Source organism: Coenobita brevimanus, chromosome 49 (genome assembly GCF_032717465.1).
Source record: "Coenobita brevimanus isolate Jiangsu-jjx chromosome 49, ASM3271746v2, whole genome shotgun sequence".
NCBI lineage: Eukaryota > Metazoa > Arthropoda > Malacostraca > Decapoda > Coenobitidae > Coenobita > Coenobita brevimanus.
In genome coordinates, this window is record NC_137002.1 from 4671715 (window position 1) to 4680303 (window position 8589).

General features: G+C 42.4%; 1 non-coding gene across 1 annotated transcript; it reads right to left on the reverse strand.

The window, feature by feature from the left end:
• Positions 1-5568: 5568 nt before the first annotated feature.
• Positions 5569-5687, reverse strand: LOC145399566 (5S ribosomal RNA). The gene has a single exon (XR_013897318.1). It is a non-coding gene; the product is annotated as a 5S ribosomal RNA (ribosomal RNA).
• Between the last annotated feature and the right edge of the window lie 2902 nt (positions 5688-8589).

Consider the following 8589-nt stretch of genomic DNA (forward strand, 5'->3'; position numbering starts at 1 on the left):
CCAATTATGACCCGCGTTTCCAACATCATAAACGCACGGCTGAGCTACAGATATTAGACTTTGCCACAGAAGACGTAAACTCCCCGTACAACCAAGAGTTTACGCTAGATGAACTGCTCCTTGCCCTTAAATCCTGTAAAGACACCAGCCCTGGACCAGACACCATCACGTACGGTATGATCCAGCATCTTAATCAGGACAACCTGATTAAGATGTTAGCATTGTACAATGAGATTTGGGCGTCTCGAACGTTCCCAAACTCATGGCACTTTGCGCACGTCATACCGATACCCAAAGAGGCTGGTCGTCTTATGAATCCCACTTCATTTCGTCCTATTGTGTTGACTTCTTGTCTATGTAAGGTCATGGAACGTATGGTTAACAATAGGCTTCTTTTTGTTTTAGAGTCGAAGAATTTGTTAAATGATCAACAATGTGGCTTCCGTAAATACAGAAGTTCACTAGATCATTTAATGAATTTGGAGCATTGTATTGCAGAGGCATTTGCCAATAAAGAATTCATGATAGGGGTGTTCTTGGACATCCATAAAGCCTATGACATGACATGGCGACACGGTATACTAATGAAGCTCTATGCTTATGGTTTAAGAGGAAATTTGCCTGTTTTTATTTCAAATTTCTTAAGGGACAGAACTTTCTCTGTCAAATTGCCCCGTAACGTAACATCGGATATATTTATCCAGGAAAACGGGGTGCCGCAGGGAAGTGTGCTTAGTCCTACCTTATTTAGTATTATGATCAATGATATTCTGTCATCAGCTCCCATCCCGAGGAATCTTAAATACTCACTCTACGCTGACGATTGTGGAATATGGCACTCTTCCCGTAATGCACAATTTTCGGCTGGGCGGATTCAAGCAGCCCTTGACTCCGTCCACCAATGGGCCTTGCAGTGGGGATTTAAGTTTTCCGTCCGTAAGTGTGCCGCTATAGTTTTCACTAATCGTAACGTACCTAATTTGTGCTTAACTTTGGATAATCAGGCGGTACCTTTTCAAAATTCTGTAAAATTTTTAGGAATACATTTTGATCGTAGAATGAATTTTAAACTTCACGTTAATACTTTGCTTGCTCGTTGTGATAAACCGTTAAATGTCCTCAAGTACCTAGCGGGTACTACCTGGGGTGCCGACAGAAAATCTTTATTAATGGTGTATAAGTCCCTTATTCGATCGAAGCTAGACTATGGCGCACAGGTGTATGGCTCGGCATCCGATGCCACTCTGAAAGGATTGGATGTGTTACAGAATAAATGTTTGCGAATGTGTCTTGGAGCTGTCCGGTGTACCCGTGTAGCTCGTATGGAAGTGGAGGCGAATGTGCCTCCCCTCCGTATTCGCCGTGACCACCTGGCGTTGTCCTACGGCATAAGGACATTAAGAAAAAGTAATATCGGCAATGTGGCCTGTACCCCCCTGCGTCAATACCACCACCTTCTGCGGGGTGCGTCGGCCACTTGCCACTCGCCTCCACTTACTGACTCAGGAGCTTGATGTGGACCCCAGTGACTGTGACAAGTTGGTGCTTAAAAATATAGCGCCTTGGGAGCCACCCGGCTTTACAGTCGATGTCACATGGCTCCCAGCACCAAAGGCCAAGGCGCCGGAGGCGGAGGTCCACCACTTGTTTCGTAACATCATTGTTCGTCACTTGGGGTCCCATCAATTGTACACCGACGGCTCCAAGACGAGTGAATGTGTGGGTGCAAGTGTGTGGTCGACTGAATGTGCCCTCAGGTATCGGTTGCCGACTCATACATCTGTGTTTACTTCAGAACTTTTTGCTATTGACAAAGCCATAGACTATGCTCTCAATTCTAGACACGACTCATTTGTCATATTTTCAGATTCAAAATCAGCCCTTCGGGCAATTGCATCTTGCACTACGGACTCTCACGAGATCCAGGGCCGCATCGTTAATAAGTTGCATTCATGCAACAAGTCATTCACGCTGATCTGGGTGCCTGGTCATTGTCGTATCTACGGCAATGAGCAGGCTGACTTACTTGCAAAGTCGGCTGTAGAGCTCGAGGAGACTTGGGACGTTCCTCGTGATCTACGGTCGAGTCTCTCTCTCGGAAAGAAATCAATAAATCTTCTGTGGCAAGGTCAGTGGACCAGACTAAATATTCCAACTTGTAAGCCGTACCTGGGCGACTGGGACACTGCCAACCGTCCCAGTCGCCTAGAAGAAAAAGTGTTGGCACGGCTACGGCTGAATGCCACCATTGTAACCCACATAAAACCATATATGGAAAGACGCTTCCCACCGCACTGTGACATCTGTAATGCGGTGTTATCTATTAGTCATATCATCCTGCGCTGTCGGCGATTTATTCGTGAACGTGCTTCACTTATAAATTACTGCGGCGCAGTAGACGTCCCCTTCACCCTTTCCACCATCCTGGGTGATGGGGACATTGTTATGACTGATAAATTGATGGCTTTCTTGAGAGAGACCGGACTGATCAGAGTGATGTGACTTTTTTACTGCGTGGTTATGGTTTTTATGAACAGTAAATACGTATATATTGTAATATTAATTAGGGTTGACAGTTGACATATTTTAAATAGTTCCTCCTCCCACCGATCTATTTCTAAAATAGATGTCCCCTACATTAAGCCAAGTTCCTCGCCTGACAGTCACCAGCTGATGAGTGCAAGTGTGCAATATAGGAAGGTATTGGGCACTTGTAGTCGATGGTGGTCTGCTGGGCGAGGTTCTTCACTTTTTGTACAAATTATGTAAATACATTATATTATCTTGCTTAAGTTGTCCTAATTAGGGACGACAGCTGACGTATATGGAAATGTTCCTGACTCGTCTGGTTCCCTTTCATATATTGATGTCCCCTATATTAGGTTGTGCCTCGACTGACAGTCACCAGGTGATGAGTGCAGGTATGTCATGTAGAAAGTCATTACATATTTGCAGTCGATGGTGTTCTGTTAGTCGAGGTATTTTTACCATTAGTGTAGGTCTAGCTATTTGTCTCTGTAGGATTTAGTATAGGTTAGCGATTTGTCTGTTAGGTGATTAGTTTTAGGGTCTTTAGATTAGTTTGTCTTTATATTATAAGGTATAAAACATATAAAACCAAGAAAAAATTAAACAAATAAAAATACAAAAAAATAAATAAATAAGATTAAAAATATTATATATATATGTACGTTTGCATGAAAATGTGTCTGTATGTATGCATGGAAGTGTGTGTGTGTGTGTGTGTGTGTGTGTGTGTGTGTGTGTGTGTGTGTGTGTGTGTATGTATATATATATGTTTGTATATATATGTATATATATTTAAATGTATATACATATATATATATCCATGGCCTTAATAACCAGGGGCTTCGGCCCCGATGGTTGATAGGCCGGGGAAAAAAAAAAAAAAAAAAAAAAAAAATCAGCTTCGCATTAACCATTCACCATTCAGAGCGATAAGAACTTTCTTTACTTCTGCGGTAATGTATTTTGGTTATAATTTATGTGTTAAGGTTTGTCAATTGTAAAGTATTTTCTTTTGGTAATTAACATTTTTTGTATGTTTTTAGTAATTTTGTAATGTCTTGAAGTTGATGGGGTGATTGGTTATGTGTGGAACACGGAGAACCCTTGCTCGTAAGCAAAAGTTTTAGTATGAAACTGTTTTTGAGTATTTACACTTAATCCATAATCATTTTCCTGCTTCTTTTTTTTTTTTTCGTCAGTTACTGACATGAGGAAACAAATTTGGGCCGCAAGGGACCAATAGATATCTAATCTTTATCTTTTTCAGGTGTGGATAGGAGTAACGGCGCTGACGAGTAGGCTAATGGGTTGCCTCTGGATTAGCAAGGAACTACTCGACAACCGCAACTAGACAGAGATGGAGCAGTGATAACTGAGGAAGGATTAACGAATAGAGCAGCAGCAGCAGCCTGCGTGACAGATTCTTGCCGTGAAGGTCAGGCAAGAAAAGAAACAAACTACTAACGAACCTGATCTAAGACAATTCGAAATATTTATTGTAAACAAATGTTTTGTATAGTAATGAAGTGTACATAACTACCGAAGTCTCCATAATCCCGCAGAATAAAGGTACATAAGTCTATTAATACCAAATATAACTAAAAATACTACAAACCACTATACATGAAACAGATATGCTTACTAATAAACTACATAAACCATGAAAAGTAATTTAACAAAATCGTAGTCGTGATTCCCAATTTCATGTGAACCGGTAGTTTTGCTTAGTATTAGTGATGGTGGGATGAATATAGCCTAGTCACAAACCTCAAACTATGAACCATAAATACAATAACACGTCTTAAAGATGTGGTTACTTATTATAACCTACTTACAACCGGTAAACTGGCAAGTAAGAATCGGCACATGCACGGTAAAATAACATGGGTTGCTTCAAATAACCCACTAAAGAACCGTCCATGGTCTTTAGATACTACTGCACAAGAGGAATCCATGGTGACAACTTAGGACAACTACAGAAGTCATCACACAAACAGCCAAAGCAAAATAGTACCTGCCTGGAAACTGTCCAGTTCTTAACGAAGTCTATTATTGCCAAGGCCTTACACAAGTAAATAGAGAATTCATAAGTTGCATAATAACCACACAGTTAACGGGCATTAAAGAGTTTAGGCCGTTTACTTTACAAATATACATAAGTCCCGTCCACACAAGCGGGCAGTGCCCGACGGGCAGTTACCAAACCACGTTCCAAATCACACGTTTAGATGGTGGGGGGCGGCCGCGAGTGTAGATGACGTCATAAGCAGGGAAACCACGGGCAGACCATCGAAATGCCCCTGCCCGACGTCAACTGGACAACCACTACCTCATCACAGCTCTGTCTGCCGTGTGAACAATACAGGTGTGCCAGGTTGTAGCCAATGGCCGCCGGGGACTGCTCGATCTGAAAACACTAAAAAAAAAAGGCGAGGGATACCCGGGCCCGAGACCATCGGGCACTGTCCGCTCGTGTGGACGGGGCCTAGGCAGTTAGATGTCTTTTGTTTTACAGTAAAGTCAATGGCCAACTACACTAAATATTGTCCTAACAATCAAATGATTAATTAGTTCCAATGAGTTACACCTGTAAAATCCAGTAATACGGCATACCCTCGTCCTATGTGAGGCTGACGAATTTTGCCTGAACGATAGGCCATGAAAAATGTACTTGACGAAACTGGCATACGAACAAACAGGAGGGATCGGGATATTAAACGTCTGTTACAAATGAGGAGCTGTTTTAATTTCAAGAATTGTGCCCTTATTCTTAACGGATCATAGGGCTTTAACCTCTTACTTGATTTATTTGGCAAGCAAAGTACATTCATCTACTTTGTGATGTTTGCCTTTAATACTGGCATGAATAGCATGTAACAATCTTTGCGAGGGAGCGTTTTTGTCACAAATGCGGGTCTTCCATCCATCCATTGCCAGACGCCATGTATCCCAAACGGGGTGGTCAAGGGCTTAGAGTTAATTGTTTTACAGGGAGGGGCACTAATCCTCCACCAACCCCACTTGACACGTAGGGAGTTATGCCAACAGCATCTGGTGTTCCCAGGCGGTCACCCATCCAAGTACTAACCAGACCCAACGTTGCTTAACTTCGCTTATCGGACGGGAAGCGGTGTACTCAACGTGGCATGGCCGTTGGCATGCGGGTCTTAACGTGCGTAATATATGGACCACTTTATATTTCCTTGAGGCCAGGGTCACTAATGGGGCCCATTCTACCCCTTTGAGGTGCGTGGCGGTTTGGGCACCGTACTTCTGTATACTGATGGTAGCCTACATGACCAAATGACCAGCTTACTACCCTTGAGGGCATTAGGTGGTGGTATATCCATCCATCCATCATCCAATCCTACGTTGCCCCAGGAGAAGCGTAGGAGCCCGGGGCTAGGCAAGTTGGTCATGACATTTGAGTAACAACCCACACTCATCCGAGTGGCATAACCTGAGCAATAAACCCCAACCATCCCTTGGATATTAACCTTCACCGGCTCAATCCGACGAAGTGCCGTAATTAACCACTAAACCACCAGGCGCCATAATTTGGTTATATGGTTACGTAAATGATTTCCTGGTGTACAGGAAACCATTTGGCTTGTCACTCGGTGTAGAGTCACCCATAGGCAGATGAAGAGGAAAGAATGAAGGAAAAAGACAGAAGAGGAAAGTAAATAAGGAGAGGAAAAAGCAGACACCCGAGAGCATCACTACATCGAGTAAGTGGATGGTGAGCGCCCCCACCTACCACCAACCTACTGTATTTTGCTCAAGTACAATATTGTATGGCATGATGTTATGCTCTAAAACTGAATAGCCCAAGGATAAGATAAACAAAACTTTAAAGTGCATTAAAATTTTCCCATTAACAAATTTAGCTCCATAAAGCACAAAGGTAATTTCTTGATCAGCAACAATAAAATCTTTTCAAATATGACCAAAACACTGTAGAAGGATGTAATTTTGGGAGGGGATGGACCCTTACTTTATACATCGAGGTCAACAGTGAGATGTGGTAATGCAGAACCTGAAGGGGGCGGTGCTCTACATCCTGGGTGGGCAGGAGCCACACAATTCACATATTCCCTGCACCACGCTGTGAGGAAGGACCCTGGTCTGTCTCTGGTTTAGTGCTGCCTACAAGGGGATGTCAGTTCCCTGCATGGTGTTTGTATTGTGCCTGCTGGACAACCAAACAGAAGCAATTGCTTATTAGTGGTTGAGTCTGCTCAGCCAGCCAGACCAGGGTTAAGCAGCAACAACAACCAAGTTAAGTGATAGGAAAATGGAATGGCAAACATAACTGTTGTTGGCCTCTTCAAGGTGACATTATTGTTATTTACCATTTCATTAAGCTTTGCGAGTCTCTCAAAATGGCGTTAATGGCATGTTTCCAACCCCTGCAACCTCAAAAATCTTTCTCCAGACCTAAGTGGAATAAATTTTGCAATCAACAGAATGAAAAGACATCATTGGTCAATAATGTTAACACCCTCATCTACCTCTCTTAATGTGGAGGGCCTACATATAGGCCTAGTCTTTATTAACCACTTCACTACTTGGGTACACTCTCCCCCACCCAAATATATATATATATATATATAATGTACAGGTATACGCACACATGCATATAATTACTTGTAGTAGAAATGCCTGTGCTTTCTTTTATAAATAAATAATTACCTGTAGTAGAAATAACAGTGCTGTCATTTTCCTTGTTTTGTAAATAATTACCTGTAGTAGAAATGACAGTGCTGTCATTTTCCTTGTTTTATAAGTCCTAACTTGACCCATCCTCAGGCAGGGAAGAGTCAGGATGATGATCTTCATGAACAGCAAGAACAAAATAAATGACATACCAGTACTCAGGCCGAAGTCTAATGTGACCTCATGCTAATTTGTTGTGCAGAAATCCTGCAACCTCAGCCAACACTCCCTGAGATCTTTTGCTGAAGTCATCTTGAAGGTCTGTCTGTTGTGAGAGTGAGGTGCATGTGGTGAGTATGTTTTCTGAGGGGTTTGCATTAAAATGAGGGCATAGTGTGTCGAGAGGAGCAGCATTAAAGTGAAGGAGGGCACTGTGGATGATGGGTGAGCAAATGTGAAGTTCATGAGGAAAGTAAATGTTTTGGAGTCAAGAGGTGCACTACAGCGAGTACATAATATAGTGAAAGTGAGGAATGTGTATTATGGGCAGCATTAAAGTGAGGAAGTGGGCTGCATTCTGTGTTGGTACTGAAGTGAGGTGAGGGCTGTGTTGTAAGCATTAATACAAGAGGAGGTGAAAATATATCTGAGCAACATCTAGAGCAGTATGCATGGACAAAGTAACCCAGACATTTAATTACAGAATCACTGATCAGGAGAGTTGTCAACAGTCAGGTGCCCGAGCCGACGAGATGGAAACTGAGGGCCATATTCTAAGTAGCACACGAGGCTTCATAACACCTCTTACCTGGTTATTTATTCTGTGTACTGTATTTCACTTCTACATTCACTCATATGGTTATTCACATTGTTTAAATATCAACTGATACTACTGAAGAGTGTAACTGTAAACGTGTACAAGGGGAAGGGTGATGCCCTAGAAAGAGGAAATTGTGGAGGCTTGGTGGATGAGCTTGGGAGTGAAGAAACGGAATCTAAAGGTGAATGTTGGGAAGAGTAAAGTTATGGTTCTCGAGAGAAGTGAAGTCAGTGAATGTACAGAGAGGTTGGATACAGAAATGGAAAATGTGAGTACGTTTAAGTATTTGGGTAGTGTGATGAGTAAAGATGGAAGTTTGGAGGGTGAAGTGCTTGAAAGGGTACAACAAGGAAGAAGGGTTGCTGGTTCCCTGAAAGTAGTGATAAGAAACAGGGAAGTGAGCATAGAAGTGAAAAAGTTACTACTTGACAGTATTGTGATACCAACTCTAACGTATGGAAGTGAAAATTGGACCGTGTTGGATGGACAGATGTCAAGAGTGACAGTAGTGGAAATGAGTTATTTGAGAGAAACCTGTGGAGTCTCATGGAGAGACAGACTCACAAATGACAATGTGAAGA